Source organism: Pieris brassicae, chromosome 1 (assembly GCF_905147105.1).
Source record: "Pieris brassicae chromosome 1, ilPieBrab1.1, whole genome shotgun sequence".
Lineage (NCBI taxonomy): Eukaryota > Metazoa > Arthropoda > Insecta > Lepidoptera > Pieridae > Pieris > Pieris brassicae.
The window spans coordinates 13,958,731-13,984,999 of NC_059665.1; the positions used below are offsets into that span (position 1 = coordinate 13,958,731).

Here is a 26,269-nt window from a genome sequence, read left to right on the forward strand (position 1 = left end):
CGACAAGAACAGGTTTCTTGCATCGGCTATCTATGGCGCGTCAGTGTTTAGATTTGTATATGACGTTTTACGTGCAATTTTAAATCGTTTGAATGGTTTGATTGTTATAAATTTACAGTTTATATGTCACTGGCCTTAGTATATATATGTGTGTTAATGATTTAATTATGTTCGACGTCCTGGTGGATAGAAAAACTGTGTATAGTTTGTGTTTCCACCACATCAACTTCCTTTATATTAAGAACACTATACAATAAATAAATAAAATAAATGTTGTTTAAATAAAAAGTTAAAATCTCATAATTTGTTATTAAAAGGTTTAGATTATACATGAAATCGACGATGTTATTAGTTTAATTTTTTTATATTTTTTTATGTATTAAGAACTGTGAGAATAGAAAAGAAATTGCTGTAGGTGAAAGCTGGATTTCGACTTGCAAGATAAATGAGTCCAAGATAAAAATCAAGAGCTCTCATCTATATACATATATTAAAACTGCATCTCTTCAGAAAAACATTTCTTAGTCTGTCTCCCTTTACGTTTTGTCTATGTCTCACCATTGCTTGTATTGTGTATTTAACAATATACTATTATTATTTCTTACTACAATGTCAGTATATTTTTAATAGCTACATAAAAAAGGGCCACAACATCTGGCACATATCCTGAGAGTCAGCATTTTTATAAAACGCTAGCATATTGTTGAAATACAAAAGATGTAAGCAATGAATGATTTCTGAAAATACCATTATTTTCGTATTCAACGGTTTAAATAGGACGTGATTTTGATTCATTCATTGTGATGGATTTCTGCAGTATTTCGGTGTTGTGTTTTTTATTTTTCATTTAAAGTATGACAAACAAGTTTATAGGTCTTTTAAGTAGTTAATTATATAAAATGTAGAATACATAAACTAGAATTGTTATCTTTAAATAAAGAATTATATAAAACAATGTTTAACCAGGTTATAATCTGAGGGAGTAAAAAAATAATTGTGGAAGACGAATGGGTAGTCCAATACAGTGCACATACATCATTCTTAGAGAAATAAATAGTATAAACCCTTCTTGACTACTCCAACTCCATTGACTATTGACTCAAAACTTACCTTTTAGTTATGTATATGGAAATAATAAAAGAAATAACTTAAATAAAAATACTTTATTGTATACTATTATTGTATTTAGAACAATATAATAAAAAAGCTCATATTGTCATTTTTATATAAAAGCTACAAGTAGCATTGACAAGTACAATGCTATTAATTGTTTTAAAACCACCTTAGTTTAATGATACGTGTTGCCGTTGGGAGTGTCTCAAAGCAACTAGGACGAATACAGGTCGAAACCTTCGCCTCTTTACTGGCGTACTTAACGATCTATGCACTGATAACGCTTAGATTAGCACCGTAGATACACACTATAAAATGACACAATCGATTTAGGAGTTCGAAATTATGGATTACTAAATTAAGATTCTGATGAAACCATTTATTATAATATTGATTATAAAATCAAAAAAGAAAGTTAATTTAATGATTGAAGTATTTTTTAAAGATCGTAGAGCATCTTTTAATAATATTTTAAATAAAAATTAAATTAGAGAAGGAAGAAAATATTGAAATTAGTCTTAGTACTTGTGATTTTCATATCGATTTTGTTCAAAGGATAATGCAGTGTTATAACACAAGCGTGCGATAATTATCCTTAAAGTTTCAACCGCGGCTGAATAATTAAATTAACTTTTAGGTGCAATTAAATTAACTCACACAGTGTAAGAATACAACGTGATAAAGCCGACATTAACACTGTAATCTACGGCTGACCATATCTTTATATAAATTAAAAAATATAATATAATATTATAATTAAAAGGAGTCCCTTTAGGCAAGGTTCCGAAGGTACTGGCAGCGTTCCCCCTTTGAATAGCTAGACTAATCATTTGTCCAAGGTAGCTTCCAGGTCTCCTGTGAAGTAGGCTAAACCTTTTAGCTATTTCTTTAAGAAATATATAATAAAAAGGAGATGCAAAATACAAATTAAATTATGAAAAGACAAACATCAGTGTATTAAAAAACCAATAGTCAATTAATCAATTGTCTCAAAAAGAAGGGAACGCAATCATTTCTCGATTCCAAAACCAGTTGAAAAAGTCAAATCGATCACTCATTCATTTAAATATCACTTGGTTGCATTTGCGATAAAAATAAACTTCGTTTTGATGGCTTGTCGTGACAAAACACGCAGTTTTTGCATTGTTTTTCCGAATTCCCAATGCATATGGCATTGACACGAAATCATTTCAACTTTCGGTCGTAACTTTCATTTGATAACTGCAATGCTTTTATACTATGCTATAGTCATTTGGATCGACTTGAAAAAAACATGACCGGAAATACCCTGAATTTGTTCACAATCATGAAACTTCATTCGATTTTTTGTATTTCAGAGACACGCACAGAAGGACCAATCTTATAAAACGTATCTTTTTAAAGCCCGTGGATTTTTAACTATTATTACTACAGAATGATAAGACTTTAAGGTTTTATTTAAGAGTAATGTGTATAAAGAGCAGTGTTGGCCCAGTGGCTTCAGCGTGTGACTCTCATCCCTGAGGTTGTAGGTTCGATCCCCGGCTCTGCTCCAATGGATTTTCTTTCCATGTGCGCTTTTATCACAGATCACACGGTGAAGGAAATCGGCTTGCCTTAGACCCAAAAAAAGGCGACGGCGTGTGTCAGGCATAGAAGGCTGATCACCTACTTGCCTATTAGAATAACAAGTGATCACGAAACAGATACAGAAATCTGAGGCCCAGACCTAAAAAGGTTGTAGTGCCATTGATGTATTTATTTTATTTGTTAATGTATTTAATAGGAATCTAAGCAAAATATAAGATTTACCTGGTAATAATCAGTACACGTCATCACAAGTTTAATCCAATGACTTTACAATTATATAAGTGTCTCCATGATTCACTTGCACCTACTATTACATATTATGTATGACTGAACTTAGGGATTAGACCATATATAATCCAAATAATCTACAACAATCGATACAAGCTAAAAATAAATAGCCTTACGTAAACGGAGGCTATTATAATATCGTCAATGCTACGATAGCTACGGCCTACGATGCTACGCAGGTGTCTACAAACATTGTAGATGTTTTCTATTCGAAACATCTTAAAGAAAATCTAATTATTACAGAACAATATACGTTTGTTAGTGTGAAAATAACAGTAATCTTATTTAAGTTACTATCCTTACGTAGACTTAAAATCGCATTAGTTTCTTACCACTTACCTAGTTATGTAAAACGTATATTTCAAAAAAATTTACTAAGAAATGTAATATTTTTATTGAAAAAATATTCTAATGAATATTACTATACCGAAATAGAGGCATTAAAAATATATACAAGTGTATGTATTGTTTACCAGATATGATTTTGTTTTATTGAATTATGAGTAACATAACTAAAAATTTAAAAGAAAACAAAACTAATGTAACGCTGAAATGACACAAACACAAAATACAGAATACTTTCAACAACGCTTTTAAAAGTCGTTTGATAGCAGCACGTATTCTCCATTATATATGTTTCAATTTACTACTATGCATACAAAAAACGTACGAAACTTTTAAAAAAAATTTCTTCCCTCAACTTTCACTTTGAAGTTGAATTAACACCACATAACATATCCTTACGTTTTACAATGATACCATACACTGGTACCGAACTGTCGTATCTACGATACCTAACTATTTTTTTAAATTGAATGTAATTTCAAGACTCAGTACCATGGTGAGAGTTCAAAGGAGTCGTTCGGAGGCTGTTTTTGCTGCTCACTTCCACATTGTGGAAACCAGCTACCCCTTGAAGTATTTCCGAAACAATTCGACTTAGGGTCCTTCAATAAAAGGACATACCAATTCTTTAAAGCCCAGCAACGCACTTGCGAGCCTTCTGCTAATGTGAGCATAAATCGGTAACAACAGGTAAGATCTCTCTCCATTTGCCCCCTGTTATATAGTTTTTTTTAAAGTACTGTCAATGTTATATTGGGTTTGAATAAAAAAAAATAAACTATTTAATAGTGCATAAGAAAAATACTTTTGTTTTCTACTATTTCTTTTATTGGTTCTATTTTAAAATATAATTTCCGTAACGAAGAAAATTTAATAAACTGCTCCCAATAGCTTTATACTGAGCTAAACGAGGAAAATGATTAGATCGGGAAGTCATCGAACCAGCGACCCGGTTATCTATGGCCATCAATATTTCTTGGAAGACAATTAAAATTTATTGCTAGGTCTAATTAGTTATTTGCAGAAATTATTTTTCTTTTTAATAAGCAGAGATCTATAATCAGAGATAGTTAATCTATAATAATATTATAGACAGGTGTAGATATTGAGGTTGTAGGTAATCTCTGGGTCTTCTAAACCGATTTTTAAAATTATTTTACCAATAGAACGCTATATTATTTAAGATTGTAATATACGTAAATGTTTCTTACAAACAAAAAAATTAGGAAGCCAAATGAAAACTTCGATAAGGTGTAAAAAAATTACCAATGAAAATCTCTATGTAGCATACATTCTGGAAACTAGTTGACAGTAAAGCAAAGTGATGTACTACAGCTTTATAGAAGACCTACAAAAAAGTTCTATATGTCTATTACATATTTATTGAAATAAATATCAGTTACAAGTTGACAAAGAATACATGACAAAGGACGTTATGAAGAAGCCGTCTCTTACACGAGCCACCAGGAGCCAATATATGCCAGCAATTTTGAAAAGGCCGTCCTTCCAATACATTTGTGGTCGCACATTTATATATTTGTCCTAATAAAGACGTTGCGTGTAATTTGTTTGACTTTTAATGTGTAGGTTATTATAAATGACAATTGCCGGGCATTAGGGCTATAGTAGGATGCAGTACACTGCTGCAGATGGCCCGCGGGTGAACGAACGGCGGTTCCCGCACGCGCATTGCGGTGACCTCTCTCCCACTGATCCACATTCACTTCTTGGGAATTTTATTGACTTCCTATGTATTTTATTCATTATACTCATAACAAATAAATACTATATCCAATAATATCCATAAAATATAAATTATTCAAGTATACACTGTGTTAAGTGTCAAGTGAGTACTAATGTGAGACGGTTTTGGAAGTGAAAGTTCTTTATCGGCGTTGAAAAAAAATACGGTCACATTTTTCGGTTACGCGTCACATTTTGCCGTTACGCGCCATCTTTTCCTTGTCCCTACCACGGTTGATTCGAAGACAACTTTCTCCAGCGGAGTAGGGATAGTATGTCGTTTCACAATGATAGTAATAATTATATTACAATTAATAAAATTCTGTAATAATCTTAGTAGTAATAAGGTAAAATGAAATAATTGTATTATTTGTATTCATGTCTATGATAATAAAAGCCTTTTGTTAAACTTTATCTAATTGAACTTTATTTAACCAATTTCTGTAAAGATGCATATAGTAGATCTTTTTTTGAAAAATAAGGTCATAAAGAAGTTTCACTTCTTACGCGTGTACAGTAAGTAGTATACGCACACATTTTTAAAAATTAAATGTTACTAGCCTTGGATTTAGTTAGATTGGTTTTAGTACTTACACTGCTATACTTCTTTCTCCCGATGAGTCAAAAAGTAGCTTATGTTTTGATATTTTTTATTCTGTCAAATCAGTAAGAACCAAAGTAAGTTTTTCTAAAAATACTTTATATATTCATAGTTTCATATTTGTGATATATTTTTGAATTACCTAATATACACATAGAAAGAAAATCCATTGGTGCACAGCCGGGGATCAAACCTACGACCTCAGGGATGAGAGTCGCACGCTGAAACCATTAGGCTAACACTGCTCATTTTAGTTATTAATTAAGTTATAATTGAAGATTATTTTGTCATCTGTCCCTTTTCACCCTAACTTCAACATAATTTGATAGAATGAGACGAAACATAATTTTAGTTTAAAGATTGCATGTACGATTGTACATGTATTGTTAAGCGAAAGACTGTCCTAGGGCTGGGTGGCATTCTGTTTTAATTTTCTTTTTATTTATTTGAAACCAATTATGACTGATATGGAATAAAGTTTGCCCGGGTTTCTTAAAGTTCTATGAAGAGTTCACCAACAAACATACATGAAAATAATATTTCCGCTTTTCCAGCTATGTTAGCTGGAAAATAGCTATCCATCATACATTTAAGGTATATATACTTCACAAGATATAGCACACTATGTAGATTAGTTTGATGTTTGGAAACCTTCCAGAAATCTGTACAAACTTTGTAGATCGTTCAACATATTTAGGTCATAACGAATTATTTCTTACTTATTGTTATTTATGAAGTTTCGTAAGTTTAATTTTAACTTATTGCGGTTAAGGATACAATGGACTATTTTTACAGAAGTTGGCTTATGATCGATGAATCGGAATAATTACATAAAACAGGATATTTTAGCTGAGATGGAAGAAAAATATTAAAAATCAGATTTTGAAGATACGCTTAGTTTTTTTATGTATATAACGGGGCAAACGGGTAGGAGGCTCATCTCACGTTAAGTGATATGGAGACTCACATTTTCAGAGGGCTCGCAAATGCATTGCCGGCCTTTTAAATTTGGTACGCTCTTTTCTTGTAGGACCCAAAATTCAATTGGTCGGAAATAATTCAGTGGGCAGCTGGTTCCTCAGTCATAATGTATGTGGTATGTGGCAAAAACTACCTTAATTATAGCCATAGTTAATTTCCATGTATGAACTGGACGTCTTGAGTTTTAAACGCTTAGACGCCGACTCTATTGATTTTCAAACCAAAATAAAGGTGACCTATAGATAGTTGTTTTATAATATAATAGCGAATCCAACAGACGTTGTCCTGTCTTAACTATGAATATTAATTTCGAATTGGTATAGTCACTAAGAATTATTTCAGAAACGAAGTGTTTATATAGTATTAAGCTTAAAGATACATTCTTTATTTGCTTTTTCTGGCGCGTATAAAAATAGTTTTGTTGGTATTCCCACATGGAAACAGGCGACATATAACTGGCCATGTGAAATACATGGATTTTCAAGATTAATGCCACAAACAATTAGCGACTGTAATTATTTTATGTTTTTATATAAGTCCGATCGAAGCATTTTTTTTAAACGTTATTCATTTATCTTAAATCCTTTGGCGATATTTGCAGCACGCATTCTGTCAATGTTATGTCAAACGCCATAAGGTTACATGAAAAAAAGTTTAAATTGCAAAGTGCACTAAAAAAAAACGAAACAAAAGTATTCTTAAAGCTTATAAATTGCAATTTTCTTATGTTTTTATTTTATAAGAACCTTCTCTTGACAACTAACAAACACAACAAAAAAAGTATTAGCGAAATCGGTCCAGCCGTTCACGCCTGATGCCGTGACCAAGAGAGATAGGGATTCATTTATATATATATAGATAAGATTTCGCCATTTTAAGTCGATCAATGTGTACTATATTTTGTTTTATAATGTCAAAAAAATCGTAAACATTTTATGTAATATCGAAATTGGAATACTTAAAGCGGATTAAGAAAAAGCGCTTGGAGCTCAGAAAAGATTGAAAGAATTACATCACTCTTTGGGATATAGCCCACATGAGTCCATTCACGTTCTTTATCGATGTAAACCCATCGGTCACCTTATCAATGAAGGTGGGCCGTGACGTCATATAAGATTATGTTTCATAGTAAAGTCCGGTAACCCCAAACGGGCAGAGTTATGACGTGAGTTCTTTATATAAATTCGAAACTGTCAAACTCAAAGTCAAATGGGAGTAAACTGATTGTCCAATAGATACCAAGGACTTTATTGTACGTTTAACGCCTTCAATTGTTTAGAATAGAAATTTTGCAATGAAAGTATACACCGTCAATTATACTAAGTAGCACGTGGCCTTTGTTCCTTCTCCATATGTATAATTTTCTAAACCTATAAGGTGATTTTTAACTGCTTTAATCTTGTGTTTATGTCGTTGTTTTGGCTAAAAATAAACGGCGCGCAAAGTCTTTGAATGTCTTGGGAAAAGTGATTCGCGAAATTTCAGACTAGACCAAATTACTTTTTAGATGCTCTGTGTGCATGTCACTGTTACAAAGCTTGTATATTACTGAGACCTTGAACTTTCCACAGATTTTAAAACTCTATTACCAATTTTTTTTAACATTACCTACTACAACGAGGTGGTTATTAATACCTTAGGAAACATCCTACTAGAATCTAAACTTTTATATTTAACCGTAATTTAATTGAGTAATTTATATTTAATTAATAAGCATTATTGTTAATGCAAATATTAACACGAGATGGCTCAAACCAAAAATGTTGCTAGAGCCTGTGCGGGACGCGAGCCGTCATGTGGTTTCATATTGCTGAATCACCATTTTTGTTATATTACCAACACTGGTGTATTATAGTCCAATAATAAACATCTTATACAAAGGACAAATGGGTAAATTTATAGGATCACGGCCTTATAATTTTTTTTACATATTTTCATCACATATCATATGATCGATTCGTAGATTATTTAAAATATTTTTTTTCAATTTTGCGCCATTTCTCATATTTTTTCACTGTCGCGATGCGCAGGTGCTGATCTTTGTCCCTGTCTTATTCCTTTCGTCAATACAAGTAATTGTGATTATTGTAAAAGTAATTTTAGATCAGGTTATCTAAAATTACTTTTATTTTGTGTTTTCTTTGAAGCATTTAATATAATTGTTTATTATGTTTTATATATGTGTTTAAATATATATTCCGTTTTGGATATTATGTAGGAATTTTGTATTTGTAGGTATTATATGTTGGAACACTTTCATTAGGAATTTAAATGAAAAATTTAACCTTTAAAATTTCAGAAGTCCTCGTAAAGCTCGCGCGATACATTTATTACATGAAGTTTTCTAAACGCATATGCCTATCTGTAAGAACGCGACAAACCCAAAAACTACCGAAGAGAAATAATAAAGTATAATTTATTATGGTTTTATCAATAGATTGAATATTTTTGAAGTTGTCGAATTTTTTTTTGCCAAAACACAGGAAAACGCAAGCGAAACTGCGGGCAAAATCTAGTATCTGTATAATAGGTGTAACATAAAATAATTATGTATATTGGCCGCAGCTGTGCACGTAAAATAGCGGTCAATAAATAGGCAGTTCCAAGCGATATTTGTATCTAAAATAACCGAAATTCACTACATTTTCATGACATTCCGGTATTTACAGAACCCAGTTAGTGTAATATACACTGTCTATTTAATTAGCTGTTAGCGGCTTAATCGTACAGTAAACATTTATAAGTTGAAGATATATTTTATTTATTTATTTCGTAACGCTAACAAAATGTATCTATAAAAACAAATAATTTCACTAAAAATATATCCAAAGATGGAATACATAATAATAACATTTACAAAAGGGAAAAAAACAATAAAATTATTCAATACATGTAACTAAGTAATACCTAATTTGACGTGAAGGTTTATTATATATAAAGGGTATGCTCATGATGCAGGTAATTTTGCGCTATGGATATTCTTAATACTCTTAAAAAAAACTCAAAGGCTGCGCGATACAAAACTGTGTTTTTTGCATAGTTAGTGTTCATGAAACAAATTTTTATACGCATTTGTCGCGCTACCAACAAGACATATTATTGTTATATTAATAAAAACCACTGAAGTTTTCACGTGAATTATGTCATGATTACATTATATTATTCTGTAAATTAAATTAAAAAAGATAAAATTCTTCAATACTGTCATTGTTTAATAATTAAAAAACCATTTTATGTAAGCGATAGACAATAATAAGTAGAGTTTAAGATTATTACAAATAATTTTCACTGACATTTTTTATATAGTGACTTATGATTTCATTAACTAATGATGTCACGAATACAAAATAATATTTAATAATATCCTCAGCACTGATTACATCTGTTTTAATTGCTTTGTTTAATTCCATTAGTTTTGTCTAAATATAATACAAAAATATGTCTTATGTTTTTTTTTGTACTTCTTGCTTACCTTATCTAATTTTTTTATCTCATTGGTTGTCTGTAAGAGATCGCTCGAAAGCGATAAGTCAGCATAAATTCGCAATTGCTTTTACACCCAGAACCAGCAGCGGGTTGTACAAGTGTTAATGTTTCGGCATTAAAACTTGTACCATTCATGCATACATTTTTAATTGGCCTAATATAAAAATGAAACAAGAAAAAATTTCTGGTCTAGTTTCAGAAATAAGCAATACATTCAGAATTTTTGATTTAACAACCTTTTTTACCTTTATACCTACTGAGATCTAGCAGTACTATATTCACTCTTACTATTGGTGTGTGTGGTGTGTGTGTTTTTATTTCTAAAATATATTCTCTATGATTTTGTGGTATAACGAGTGTTATAATTATTTCAATTCCATCATTTCATAACAAAGTCATCAGTACGAATGAAGTTTTGTATATACAACTACTAAGAAATGTAGTTATCCTAGCCTAATTCCAAATCTCGAAGTAACAATAAAATTCGAAATTGGAACATGTTCAACAAAAAATAATAATTCAAGCGGTCGGAGTTTGGCGATTTGGTAAAGTTACAAGTGGTAAGAAACAAATTTGGCGGGCGTGCCGTTGACAGAATTGGCTTCGCGCCCGGATCTCCACGACCCAATTGCGATTAAATATTATACATAGTTTGTGCAACATTAAGTCTTTTTTCTAGAATCTTCCAATATAAGAGAATTAAAATGAATAATTTTACAAATAAACATTACAAATCATTAGTAATAAAGACACAGCGTTTATGGACTTTTTGTTTATGAAAACCATCTGTCACTTATGTCAATTGTCAAGTTTATTATTGAAATTTTGTCTGACATTGTCGATGTTAGGATTATTACAATAATTTTTCATTGACATTTGTAATATTGTTGAACAATATATGTTTATAGGACTGTGATGTTCATTAGATTTTATTTTGAAATCATCCAGTTAACTGTGATTAAAGAATTCCTAATAGAGAAATAAATTAAGCAAGCAAAAGGGGATATAACAACCACTAATGTATTGTAAAATAACAAAACTAATACCCATTTGATTTGTTTTTTTTATAGAATGGAATAACTGGCTATGGCTATATTATTATTACGGTTCAAGATGTTACAAGCTCACGAAGACATAAATTTGTCGTTAGTGTCTTCGTACAACACAGTGTTGACAAACAGATTCTGGGCTGAAATTAGGGCGAAACAATATTTGTTTTGAATAAGGTTAAATAAGGATTTTTATTTTGCTATATTTTATAATTTAAGGTCATTTTGTCATGTTTATCTTTGTAAACTTGTAAATAAGCATTATGTATGCCGTCCACGCCTATCATCATATTGCTCCTAATTTGTATATTTATTTTATTTTATTATGTGTTGCGGCTATCCATATATATTTATGTATAAATTAATCCCTATTTCCCTTGGTCACGCCACCACGCGTCAATGGCTGGACCGATTTCCCTAATTCTTTTTGAAAAAATTAAGAAAAAAGCGTGGTTAAATTGGAAAATTTAAGAATTCTTAACCACCATTATGGTGGTTATCATGAGAAATGAATATCGTTTAAAAGAAATGCTTCAATAGGAGTTATTATATTGATAAAATACAAATAAAATAATCTTAAATGTCGCCTGTTCCCATGTCAGAATACAACCAAAACTATTGATATACGCGTCAGTAAAACAAACAAAGAATGTTGTATATCAAAAAGCATTTTTAGTTAATTATACTAATTCGAAATCAATATTCATAGTTAAGACAGGACAAAGTTTGTCCGGTCCGCTAGTAAATAAATAAAAAACTTAGTTTTCCACCTTACCAAAGAGGGTGTGTGGATATATTTTAAGACGCGGGACACTGACTTTATTTTGCAATAGTAACAATTTAGTTTTCTCTTTAAAATATGAATTTTTATGTTTAATTTCAGTTTTCTTTTTTTCTAAACTGTATGCTTTTTATATTGTCTCTGTTGTTCTCTTTTATAATATAGATAAGTGTAGCAATGAGATTACTTACAACAAAATAATATAATAATAAAAAAAAAGAAAAATAATCAAACAAGGAAGTCCCTTATAGCCCGCTCAGAATACTGAGTGAATCTCGCTGGTCACGCGAATTTTCCACCTCTCTTTCTCACAACTTCTCTTACTGGCCCGAGCTCAATTGTGCCTTGTTAAAAATTCTAACATACCTTTATCATATTCTGAGGTCGTTTCGATGTTGTATCGATCCAGTCATAGTGTATGACGCGTGCAATGACGGCTACTGGCTTGCATTGGCTTAGATCGCTGATTTACGACACTTGAGGCATAACACTCGGCTCTGTAAAGAAAAAAGTTTAACTTTAGTTAGTGCTTGTGTTAGAGGAAGTAAGCATCGTTAGTTATCTTATCAGTATCTTCTGGTTCTCTTCTTTATTTTGCTATCGCAACCTACTTCAGTCCAATTTTGGATATTTAAGGATTCGTATTGCCGTAGTGGAAATTTATGGGGAGCTGCATCATATAGATATCCAGCAGTGGAGGTCAACCGGCTGACACGGCGATGAAGGTTTCGAGATTCTGAGAAGGAAGCTTTCTTGGTTTTGTTGGAACCAGCTGCCTACTGAAGTATTTCCGAACAAATTCAACTTAGGGTCTTTCAAGAGAAGAGCGTATCAGCTTTCTCTGTTCCATTCTTAAAAGCCTGGCAATGCACTTGCGAGCCTTTTAGAAATGTGTATCCATGGGCTGCAGTCACTTCGCTTAACATCCATACCAGTTCACTGTCAATACACGTCGGTAGGATAAAGAGAAAGTGTTTATACATAATACTTTTAAACCAATTCAACTTAGAGTCGTTTAAGAGAAGAGTGTACCAATTAAATAAAAAAAAACGGTAACGCGTTTGCGATGAGAGAGTTAGATTTGGTTCACTTTTCTATAAAAAAGGTCAGCAAAGTCAAGGTATCACGATTATCAAATCCAATAACATAACATGAGAATGTCATACTAAGTTATATATCTGAATTACCTAACGCTACCTTTACGATAGAACATAATATAAAATATAGTTAAATGAACATTCAAACAGTTGTAGCAGTTCCTTCTCGTGTTATTTTAATCTAAAACTCAACGTAAACTTTCAAACATCCTAACGTTACATGTATAGAGTAAACATCATTACATACATACATTGTACAAATGAGATTTAAGGGCTTCATAAAGAATGTAGATTAAATGGATAAAGATTTGCAACGGCGAACCATCTAATCCAAAGCATATTGCAACATGACATTTTTAATTAGAACATTTATATTTAAAGTGCTGATAGAGTTATAAAACAAAAAGACGACGCATAGGAGGCAATAACTCTGTCAAACAGGCATAAATGGATACGGTGAACCTCTCGGCAATGATTCGGCTGGTCCATACCCGCTTCATCCCTTGCCCTTCTCAAAATGAGTCCAAAATGGAACTGACAGCAGTCAATCCGCTAGTGACCTAGCGAATTCTCAGCCTTAACAGAACTAATCTAAAAATAATGGATGGGACAATTACAGAGCACTGTTTCCTTAATAAACATCTGTTTTTCATAGGCACGACAGACAGTAACTTACGTACTGCTAGAATGCGTTGGCTTTCCAACGACTAGACATCCTCAGAGCAGTGAGGTCCCTCCGTGAAGCCTACGAAATACGCAGAAACCTATGAGCTTCTGGAAGGAGCTAGGCTGGCTGAATTAGCAAGGACTTTACGCACAACGGACCAAATGGCCGTCAAAGTGCGGAAATTTAGTCCACACTACGACCACACTTACACGTGGGCACGTTAAGTTAAAACAAAATAGTACAAAAGGAAAAAAATGACTTAAATTACTCAACACTACACACTACTAAAACCTCAATTAAATTTAATTGAGATTAGTTGAATTATCGGTATAATATTATTTTATCATCTCTGTACTTGCCCGAGGCTGGAAAACCATGAAATACGTCGTGTTAGGCATTTGGTTCTAAGTATAAACATATTTCCTTCTTTGAAACTTAAAATTTGTATTATTGTTTATTTACACACATAATAACCGAGAAATTGTGTTAAATGAACAGTTTGTGTAGTAGAGCAGGGTTGGTTTAGTGGCTCCAGTGTGCGATGCTTATCCCTGAGGTCGTAGGTTCGTTCCCCTGTGCATCAATGGATTTTCTTCCTGTGCGCACTTAACGTAAGCTCGAACGATGAAGGAAAACATCACGAGGAAACCGGCTCGCCTCAGACTCAAAAAGTCGACGGCGTGCGTCAAGTACAGAAGGCTGATTGATTTTTTTATTTATGTAACTACATAATCCAGTCAATTGTTAAAAAAAACAATTGCACAGATTTTCCTTAAGGAAACGTGTCTCGTGTCATTTTAAAAGAAAGAGACGAAAGAAACTTTTAGTTAAAATAGTAAAAGCTTTTCTTATATACTCGTAAAGGTGTGTGTTGAACTTCGTGTACCAAGTATACTAAAAAAAACAGGTAACTACCTGTTTTATCAACTGTATTACTGGCTAAATTATCTTCTTCCTTGCCTGTTCTGTCTGATGATTTTGGTTAATGCAAAACTAAGAATAAAAAACTTTACTTTTTCAATGAAAATAAACTTATATATCACACTAAATTATGCAGTAATGTGAGCAGTATTGGCCTAGTGGCTACAGCGTGCAGCTCTCATTCATAAGGTCGTAGGTTCGATACCCGGCCGTGCACCAATGAACATTATTTTATGTGCGCAATTAACATTCGCTCAAACGGAGAAGAAAACATCGTAAAGAAAATGGTCTACCTTAGAAGTCGACGGCGTGTGTCAGACACAAGAGGCTGATTATCTACTTGCCTAGTAGAATGCCACATGATGATGAAACATATACCTACAGAAATCTGAGGCCCAGGCCGAAAAAGTATGTAGCGCCACGGATTTATTTATATGTTGCATACTATATCATATAAAAATAAAATTAAAATAGTACTGTTACAAAATCTAATTCTCTTAAAATGCTTCTTAGAGATTCTTAAGTACACAGGTATAAGATAAAGTTCATACAGTTATCAAACAGCCGCAAACCACGTCATTTCCATTCATTCATTTCGATCGCACGCACACACGCGTACGTATCACGAACGAACACATACCCAAATTCTTCCAATGTAAACCTTCATATCTGGCGTAATATTGACGAATCTAGCCTAAACATTTATCATCATAGTTTCATTTTTAAACTGTAAAGATTTTATAATAATTTAGATACAAATTATAAAAATATGATGCTTGACAAAGCACGCCACAGGCGATAGAAATTGTATATCAAATCACTACCCACCTATACAATTTGTTTAATAATGCAAGCAGCTTTATATAGGCTGAATATTTGGACGGTAAAATTATGATAAGATAAGCTGTAACTGCAACGTTATATGAATAGAATTTTATCAATTGAAGTAGTGTCGGACTAGAATAGACTAGACACCATTTAATCACGGTTAATTTTTAAATATCAGTAATCAGGTGTTCTGTTTTGATACTAAACCTCCTTGTAATCAAAACTATATTCAACATAAGGCCATAAAACAAGAGCATGACGCTGCCTCCACAATCGCGCATCGTCCACCATCTTAAATTCATTCACAAAAATCGCTACAGCACATTTCCTATTTGTTTACCGTTTCAAGCCTCTCCTGGTCACTTTCCCCAACAAATTTCAGCATGTACAACTACTTTACCGCCTTCTTAAGCTGTTAACACTCTTAATAACTCCAAATTCAATGTTAAAATCACAATTATCTGGTAGAACTATTAGTGGAACTCGTTAGAATTCGACACGTCTTCCCGCGGCAATTGTTAGTGTGCAACTAAAGAATGGTGGCAGGACTGCGGACGGCTTAGACCGCGCATGCGAACTGACTACCCGCCAAAACACCTACGCGCATGTATGTACCGTCAAGTAGGCTTCCTTTAAAACTTCCATACGTTTTCTTTCAAATACTGTACCTAACGCTATAGAGATAGTGAGTCGGAGAGGTAGAAAGCTGTAAACTACGAGGTATTTCTAAAATTAACGCAAAGGCTTCGTATAAGGATGACATCAACTGTCTATTTTTAACTGCTACGTAGCGTGCTGCGGGCTACGACTGCGGATTAGACCTCCGCTAATTATAATAGAGCAATCAAAGCATCATTATTGCGATGTGTTGTCAAAATTGTGTGTTGTTATTGCGATGTGTTTGTTTACAACATAGACATTTATTTTTCTATTTTTATGCTAATCTTTGAATTTGGAACAAAATATGAATAAACATAAGTACAAAGTTTGTATATGTTTTGGGAAGAAGTAGTTTGTTCAAATCAATGTATACGACTGATGTAGTCCCTGAAAGACGACGTTGTGTTCGAAGAATTTGACACTCAATGTTTAAATATTTATTACCGTTAAGACCATGTTTTTGGACTCTAAAAGAATTTTCTTAGTATGTGCTTAAGTAACACTTGCTCGTACGGTGAAAAGATTCAGGAAAATTCTGCTAAAATTAGTATAATGGGTAAACTGGCTGGAGGCTGTTAATTGATAATGCTGCTCATGGACACTGCCGGAAGACTCGCAGGTCTGTTGCTGGTCTTTTGATATAGGTGGAAAATCGTAATCTGCCTCGATGCCCAGTGATGAAATTTGTGATTGTACTCATCTATAGAAATTATAAAAAATCGAAAGCCAAATCCCATTAACATTACTGTAGTAATTTAAAATATTTTTTGTTAACATCATTCAACAATACATTCTTTAAGCTTCCGTAGGACTCTCGTTATTGTCTCTAAAAGAATTAAACATATGTTATAATGGTAATGTTTATAACATTTAAAGGTTTTTATTTTAAAAAAATACGCTGACGCCCGTATAAGATAACCTTTGCTATATTTATAAAACAAATAAGAAAACAAGTGACGCAATTTATCAATGGCGCTCGAAATAGTTGTTTACGAGGAATGACGATAAAGCAGGCTTAGTTCCCACGTGTTTTATAGATAATCTTTAAATTTTTATTGGTCAAATCGATATCGATTACGAAAGGAATCTATTTACATACATTCGCCATTATTTTTTTACCATGGCAACGGTGATGTGTTAATTGTCAATGGTGTAAATTATTATTGCGGCGAAGCCAGAGTCTTTAGACCATATTGCACCGTATTTTTTATTCAACAATCTCGTGGGATAAAAATAATAAACAAACCATTTTGCCTGCCATGTTGTACTTGTAGTAAAAATATAATTCGTGAAATCAATGATAAATGTTCTATTATGATCTTATAAACTTTAGATTTTTTTAGTTTAGCTAATAATTTAAATTATAAACCTTTATCTTTTATATTATAGATAGACTGTGGTTGTCTTCTCTCTATAACAGTTACAGTGAAACTAGATATCTATGAAAATATAATAGGCCGCAGGAGTATGTTTTATCATCATTATAAACCAGTTGATGTTTAGACTTTTGTTACGGCGATTATTTTTGAGCGAACACGAGAAATTTTCCCTTCACTCCGCGAGCTTTTGCGACACAGAAAAATCTAATATACACTTTAAGATTCGAAACTTAGGGTTGAAGCTTAAACAGCTTTGTCAAACAAACCGTTCAGACCCAGCAGCAAAAAGGGATTGAAAATAACTTTTACCTATTTGGAATTGATAAACCAGAGACTAAAATGTCTGCCCAATGTCCCACTATTCTATTCATGAATTACCCTTGATATATTTGGTCAATACTTGCAATGTCACCGAAAAGCCCAGAATGGACGCGCTGGCGCCGACCTGGCTAGACTTAGATCAGACGCAGTGCTCAGGGCATATCACGAATTTAGAAAACCAATTTCATTGATATAACCTTTTTCATGTGACCTTTTTTGGCAGTTGTCAAAATATGTTATAATTTGTTTGTTCTGTCCAATCTTTATGTTTAAGTCTAATTGAATATCTTGTTTTTTTATGTAACAAACGGGCAGCGGACTCAGCTGATGTTAAGTGATAGCGCTGTCCATAGACCCTGGAACAAGGCAAGTGCGTTGCCAGTCTTTTAACAAATGGTACGTTCTTTCTTTCTCGTGCTCACCTTATTTAATTAAAATAAATCCTAACATTGCGTTCCTGGAAGAAATCGCTCGATATAAGGTAATTCTTGCGAGGTATTTCTTACAATAAATAAATGATCAGGCGAGGAATTATTAAGATTTATGTTAAAAATCGATTTAGCTGTACGTATAATTTATGAATTAATTGGTTTAAAGGAAATTTAATAAAACTATTTTGTTCTTGGGATGTTGTAGAAGGATATGAGAGACATATATAAAGCTGTATTGTGTCTGAGAACTCATATTACTGGTTCTGCTTTGTTATATAGTGCTTACGTAATACTTGAACGGCTCCTATGGAATTTGGCATAAAGCTGGTAGTCGAACCTCTTAAGGAGCAGTGTTAGCCAAGTGGTTTCATCGTACCTCATTCCTAGGGTCGTCTGTGCACCAATGCTGTTTCGGGGTCTGTGCGTATTTTACACTCGCTCGTATGGCATAGGAAATCATCGTAAGGAAACCGGTATTAGATGTCAATGGTGTGTTAGGCACAGAAGTTTGATCACCTACTTATGAAAGAGATGCAGAAATCAGGCAGAGCCCTAGACCCCAAAGGTTGTAGCGCCATTTGTATAGTTTAACCTCTCGGTTACATGGAGAGTACGGTAAAGACACAGCAAAAATACCTTAGGGAATAATTAACTTTTGGGAGTGGATCAGGTTGTTGATATAGCTTTCACAAAAGCTTTTCTGTTAATTAGTGTATGTGCTGTGATGAAACGAGACAGATGAATACATGACAAGAATATACAACTAAATGTTAGTAATATAGCAATAAATATGATAACCCTGAAGTGATATTATATAAGTTATGTTCCTTTGAGTAAATACAGGAGCCAAAAGTTTTTATTGCCAAGTATAGATTCAATACTGCTGCTGAAGGTCACATTTCCATACTTTATAATAATAATAAAAGCCTATTTTTACTAACCGAAACCAAACCAAAGTGAAGGTTTCAGAATTTTTCCATTTGTCTCTCATCTTCGCTACTATCTATTTTTCTTAAACATCAAAACACGGACGGTGGAGAGAGTTACAAAAATACTTTAATTTTGTACTTGCTTTGTAAATATTTTCGTCTCTGTTCTACTCAGAAGTTTAATATTATTTCTAGAAAAAAGCTTTACGAACTAAATTGTCAGAATCACATTTATTGCTTAGTCATTTGAAAATAAGTGGGTGTTGTGACGACTAGGGCTGTCTGAATTTCACAGAACTGTCCCAGAACGATAATTTACATACATATTATATTTACTACCTTGTAAGTAGCACTATAACAATCTTTGTTATAGTGCTAATAACGCTTTTTGGTAAATAGGTAAAAATTTATGGATGATATTAAAAAATATATGTTAAATCTCTTTAAACACTTCTCACTTAATAATAAATCAATGCTGCTACAACCTTTTGAGGTCTGGGCCTCAGTTTTCTGTCTCAGTTCCATGATCATTTGTTAAACTAATAGGCAAGTAGGTGATCGGCTTTCTGTGCCTGACGCACGCCGTCGACTTTTTGGATCTAAGGCAAGCCAGTTTCCTCACGATGTTTTCCTTCACCGTTTGAGCCAATGTTAAAATGTGCACATAGAAAGAAAGTCTATTGGTGAACAGCCGGGGATCGAACCTACGACCTCAGGGACGAGAGTCGCATGCTGAAGCCACTAGGCCAACACTGCTCGTGTCACCCTTATCACTTAGGTATTTGAATTTTCATACACAGAATGGAGGTGGGCCGGAGATGTCGCTAGAGCTTACGACAGAGGTGGTCCTATACACAAAAAACAAGAGATAAAAAATAATACTGATAATTTTAATAGCAACATACGTGTTTTGTAATGTGATCAAGTAATTATTGTATTGTTTAAATCCCTTAAAGGTAAGGAATAGTTTGTAAACAAACATAAAATCCTGGGCCAGACTACATTCAACATTGACAAACGTTTCGTCTCTACGCACGAGGACGCCTACGATTTTTGAATTTGGAAATGCTGTTACGAGAGCGAGACCTATTGCCTTCTTCATACGTATGAAAGAGACGGATATAATATCGATCGGGTTGCGTCATAGACACCGCGTGGGCGCGATGACGTCACGTAACTTCCGCCAATCAGGAGATGAGGAAAAGGCGCGTAGTCGAAATTACTGGGAAACAGTAAAGGAAAGCTTAGATGGAAAGTATCGGTTCTTATATTGTTACGTCAGGGTATTAAGGATGTTCTATTTTTGAAAAGCAAATGTTTGTTTTTAATGAGCTCAGAGAAAAGCCATAAATTTAGTTCCTACGTGTTATCTTTTACTATATGAAGTTACAATTTGAAGTCTAAAGTTAAATTTCAAAAATGTATATGTAATTTGTATATGACTTAAGTGAATATAACATGTTTAGTTATACAATGACAATAATAGATAACAAATAAATAATTGATAGAATTTTAAAAGTCAAATAAATATTTGGAATAAATTATTAATGTTAAAGACAATATAGGTTACATAATTAATATATTGTTATTTGATAAACGCTTACAAAAATATACTTTACAAACAGTTTTCTACGTATTAATTTTGTCTCTACTATTATTGTATATAGTAAGTTCATTAACATTTTTAAAAACAGCGCCATCTATTACTACAAGGTTATTTTAATACAAATAGACAGAGTTTTCGATGTAACAAATTTGTTGACGTTAGATAGCGTGATAACAAATAAGTGTTAAAAATTAAACTTGTATATAGGTTTTCTACTTTTCGCTAGATGGCGCTTTCTAAAATAACTGCATTATAAACTATTTGATAATAAAGTATTATGATTTATATCTATTTCCTTTGTAATCTTTCTATATCATTTAAAACACGGAAATTTCAATATCAAGAAGATTAATGGCGTCAAAAAGGAAGCTTGCTGCCCCAAAATATTTAGTTCTATTCTCTTTAGTGTCTAAATCTAAACAAATAAATGATCAAATATTTAACTAAACTATCCGAAATTTAAGTTTATGTGTCCTTACATTTTAGTTCGCGCTCCTTTAAAAGGTATATTACTCACACAAATAAAACTTCATTTGCAAATGTTCTGTATGTGCTGTAAAGGTCTGAATTTTTTTCCAATGGCTAACCATTATTTTTAATAAGCACGTGATTGGTCTTATATATATGAAAATATGCAGGAGCTTATTGCGCATAATATAGAACAGGAGTTTGAACGCATTATTAGGGTAAGATTCCGAATCAAGACTTAGCGCGAAGTGACTATGTCAAATCCAATGTTTTGACATACGGAAGGAATAGTTTTTTTTTAAATTAAGAACTATTAAACTTCCATCCGTGCGGTCGGAATCCGTGGCCAAGAACTTTAACTACGAGAGACTGTCTAGTCTCCTAGCTTTGACTAGGAAATATACAAATATTATTTATGGGCAACTAGAACTGAACGGCGTGCCCCGGCGTCACCACTTGTGCTCATCTTAGTAACATATATGACAATTCTATTCCAGACCGTACATGACGTATTAGCTCCAAATTTCCTCCGCATCACCATGGCTGTAATCGCTCGGTCTGCATCACTAGGCAATTTATTTTGCGAACTAGCGAACTGTGGTCTCCCGATTGAATCCCTCTGATATTTAAAAAAAAGATAGTGTACACCTCCCTCATAGTCCGGCAACCTACTAAAACCATGGGCACCCATGGTTTGCACCAACTGCACTCGAGCAGCATGTCAGATAGCCCAGGTTACTCTAGATTCTATTGATTAATTTATAGGGTTTTTTCTATTTATTCTTAAACGTCTATGCATAAAATTATAGCAGAAAAAACAACCACACATACACTGCACATCAAATATATTTGAACATACAAAGCTACCAAATGAAAATCCACAAAATATAAAAAAAACACCAATAACTATAACTAAAACTAAACAGAAACTTAAACCTCATTAAACAGATGCTGTTCTGCAAAAAGTATGACTATACATTAGCAAAAGTGTTTAAAATATTGTAAATTAGTGTTTATGTATTGTAATTAACTTTAAAAAAAAGGTTTAAGATTATTTTGTTCTTTTGTAAGAAATAAAATGGCTTTTTTATTTTAATTTTATTGAAGTGGAACTTTTTTATTGGCGTTGGGATAAATTTCCGTCAAATTTTTCCGGTACGTGCCATCTTTTTCTTCTCCCTACCACGGTTGATTCGAACAGATTCGAAGCCAGTAATAATAAAAATGTATAATAACGTCAACAGTGAAAGTACTAATTCTATTACAATTAATGAAATTCTGTTATAACTCAGTAGTAATAAGGGAAAATGAAATAATTGTATTATTTGTATTCATGTCTATGATAATAAAAGCCTTTTGTTAAACTTTATTTAACCAATTTCCGTAAAGTTATATAGTATAGTAGATAATATTTCGAAAAATAAGGTCATAAAGAAGTTTCACTTCTTACGTATGTACACTAGTACACTCACAATTTTTTTATTTATTACACGGGGAAGAGGCCAAGTGTTGCGGAGTTCCAACTGGGCCGCATCCTTTATACGCAATAATGATTTTAGATTTCTTTTTGTTTTCCGTGTTGTTAAGGTTGATTCTAGAGAAAGGTTTATATTGAGAAAATATTGTATTCTTATAGAAAAACAATCTGCCAACATGTAACAAATAGAACCTAATAATTATATGATGAACATCCTTGTTTCTTGACATTTAAAATATTTATGAGGTCATAGAACTTAATTGCGCCTTCTCAAAACATTTACGAAACTAGTTTAATTTCATCCTTTTCTCAGGATATTTGAGAGGTGTTTGACCCCAAATTTCTAGAATTCACAGCCTAATGATTACTATATTTTATAACATTTCTTTATAATTTAAAAAAAATTAATTCTCATTATAATACCAAATATATTAATACCGTAATGTTTTTACATAGATTTTATTACCAGAGGTTTAAGGTAGGTTGTGGGCGGTGAGATATAACTTCTAGCTTCATACCTATTATTAAATCCTAAACGGTTTTATTTCTGAAATATTTTGGAATTAAATATGATCTCAGTAAATAGTTTATTTATTTTTAACGTTCAACAAATCTCTTTATAATGTTAGGTCCTTACATATGAAATTGGCGTTTTGTCGTACAGGCCACTTTGAGCTCAAATACCTCCGCTTTGGTAAGGAATTTCAAATTCAAATTTGTACAGCTATTTACTCATGTATTTGTGCTTCGATGATCGTCATTCATTTGTTTTTTTCTGTTTGCGTCACTCATTTTACAAAATGGAAAACTTAAAGTATCGCATTATTTATGAGTACAAGGTCCGCCGTGGCACTAGTGCTGCGGAAACGACTCGAAGGAGGAATGATGTGTATGGCGGTCATGTTGCAAAAGAAAACACAGTTCGTTTTTGGTTCCAACGTTTTCGTTCTGGTAATTTCGACCTACAGAACAAGCCCCGTGGACGGCCTGAGACCCAAGCTGATAATGAAGTATTGAAGGCTATTGTGGAAGCGGATCCATCGCAAACCACGTCCAAGTTAGCTGCAGGCTGCGGTGTTAGTGATAAAACTGTTTTAATTCACTTGAACCAAATTGGGAATATTAAAAAGCTTGAAAGGTGAAACTGAAGCAAACCGGCAAATGCGCGTCGACTGCTGCGTTACATTACTGAACCGGCACAATAATGAAGGTATTTTAAACCTAATCATTACCTGTGATGAAAAAAGGATTCTTTACGATAATTGGAAGCGCTTAGCGCAATGGTTGGATCCTGGCCAGCCAGCCAAATCCTGCCCCAAGCGAAAATTAATCCCAAAAAAGTTACTTGTAAGCGTTTCGTGGACTAGTGCCGGTATTGTTCATTGCAGTTTTCTCAAATCTAGCCAGACTATTACGGCTGATGTCTATTGTCAGCAATTGCAAACCATGATGGAAAAGCTAGCGGCTAAACAACCTAGGCTGGTCAATCGCTCCACGACACTGCTACTTCACGACAACGCTAGACCACACACTGCACAACAGACGGCTACCAAATTAGAAGAGCTTCAATTGGAATGTCTAAGACATCCTCCGTACTCCCCGGACCTTGCTCCAACAGATTACCATTTTTTTTTCGAAATTTGGGCAACTTTTTGCAAGGGAAAAAATTCAACTCTGATGGGGCGGGCAGTCCAAATCGCCTTCACAGATTTTATTGATTGCCGTCCGACTTTTTATTTTAGTAAAGGGATCAATGAACTACCTATGAGATGGCAAAAGTGCATAGAAAAAAATGGTTCATACTGTGATTAATTAAATATATTATATTTAAAAATATTCGACTTTTTGTTCCTCCCATACAAAACGCCAATTTCATATGCAAGGACCTAATATTAACTAACCGATCCTTCCACACGTCCTTCATACAAAAACATCTAATAATGTAAATCATTCTCGACATCACTTGAACACACAAAATAATTACATCACAATATGTCTAGCCATTTATTGGTTTAATTACGAACTCTTGCACAGAAGATTTATATAATATTATATATATGTATGGCGCTGTAGCAAGATATATATATAGCTTGCTACAGCGCCATCTGCTGGACTGATTTGTGACCATCTAAACCATCCAAGGCGCCACCCAAACGCATACCACAAAATTCATTCAAATTGCTTCAGCCGTTTAAGAAGAGTTTAGTGACATACACACGTACAATAGGACTATACACACATTTATATGTATATTGAGAATGTTCGTATACATTTCCATATATCAAAAATATATATATCAGTATAGATATACTTTGTCTTGTTTTTTGTACTTTAGGTAAAGGTCCCAAAGGCTAAATTCCGTAGAGCATGAGTTGCAAACTGCAAAAGGTCAAATAAGGAGGAAGCGGTTCCTACATATCTATTACATATTTACTAAAATAGGTATCCAGCCGTGGATACCTATTTATCGTGGATAAACTCATTATTCCATATTAATAAGACACCCACGCTGGGAAAACAAAATTTTGGCCAGTAAAAGATTTGATCTGACAGCTCTAGTTCCGCACGTCCTAAGGTACCAGGGAGTTATAAGAGTAGGTAACTCCAATTTAGTTTTACTAGGAACAATAGTTTTTTTCAATTCGTATAACAATAGGAAATTGTTTTGTACCTTATAAAGAATTCCCATAAAGCAATTTGTTTGATCGAGTGATTAAATTATATCGTTAATTGGATCAGTTGTATAATGATTTCTGATTGTTCGTTATAATATTTATTTACGCTTTTCATTTTTCGTTTTATATATAGGGGCATATATACGTATCTCTAGTAAATATCCAGCTTTGAAAATCGTATAGATCTTTAAATAGAAAATAAATTTTGAAAACAAAAATTGCCCTCCAAAACCGGATTAAAAAAATGTGTGCGTGTATTGTGTGGTAAGACAGATCCACATGGTGACATTTGGAAAATGACATTGTCAAGATACAAGCTAAGTAATAATAGTAAATATAAAAGAATAGACTAAGTAAAGGCTTATTTCATTTTATAAAACCAAGTAAATAGGTCACTTTAATATTACATCATTGTTCGCGCTAAATCGGTGTCAATCAAAGAAGGATGACAATTGTCGATTTGACTTTTACACACGAACCGGAGATGGGAGGTGGTCTCCCGGCGTAATGGCGCAATGGAGTTAAATTTTAACCGCTGTCGCGTGCGCATTAAATATATTTTTTGATTCGTCATTGAAGGATCCAGTGTTTGGAGTGAGATACGCCACAGTTGATAGTAAGTGCTAGTTTTAGTCTTATCGATTATTGGATTCCTTTTTTTATTATACTTACACGCGATAGCCAAACCAGCGCATATTATTTCACCGAGGGAAGGGAGCATCCTGGATATAGCTTCCGGATACCCACTCCCACACAGCCACTCGAAAAGACCTCATGTCTCATTCATAAAAGTTTAAAACCTAATGAGTCCAATCTATGAAACAATTAATTCAACAAAAAATATCGATGCAAAA

General features: G+C 33.2%; 1 protein-coding gene across 1 annotated transcript in view; it reads right to left on the bottom strand.

The window, feature by feature from the left end:
• LOC123711843 overlaps positions 1-15,974 on the bottom strand; it is a 31,148-nt gene extending 15,174 nt beyond the window's left edge. Inside the window, exons 1-2 of the mRNA XM_045664680.1 lie at positions 15,810-15,974; positions 12,323-12,453 (exon numbers count right to left, since the gene is read on the bottom strand). The gene's annotated coding sequence lies outside the window, so the exon portion shown is untranslated. The remainder of the gene's footprint in view (positions 1-12,322; positions 12,454-15,809) is intronic.
• Positions 15,975-26,269: the final 10,295 nt, after the last annotated feature.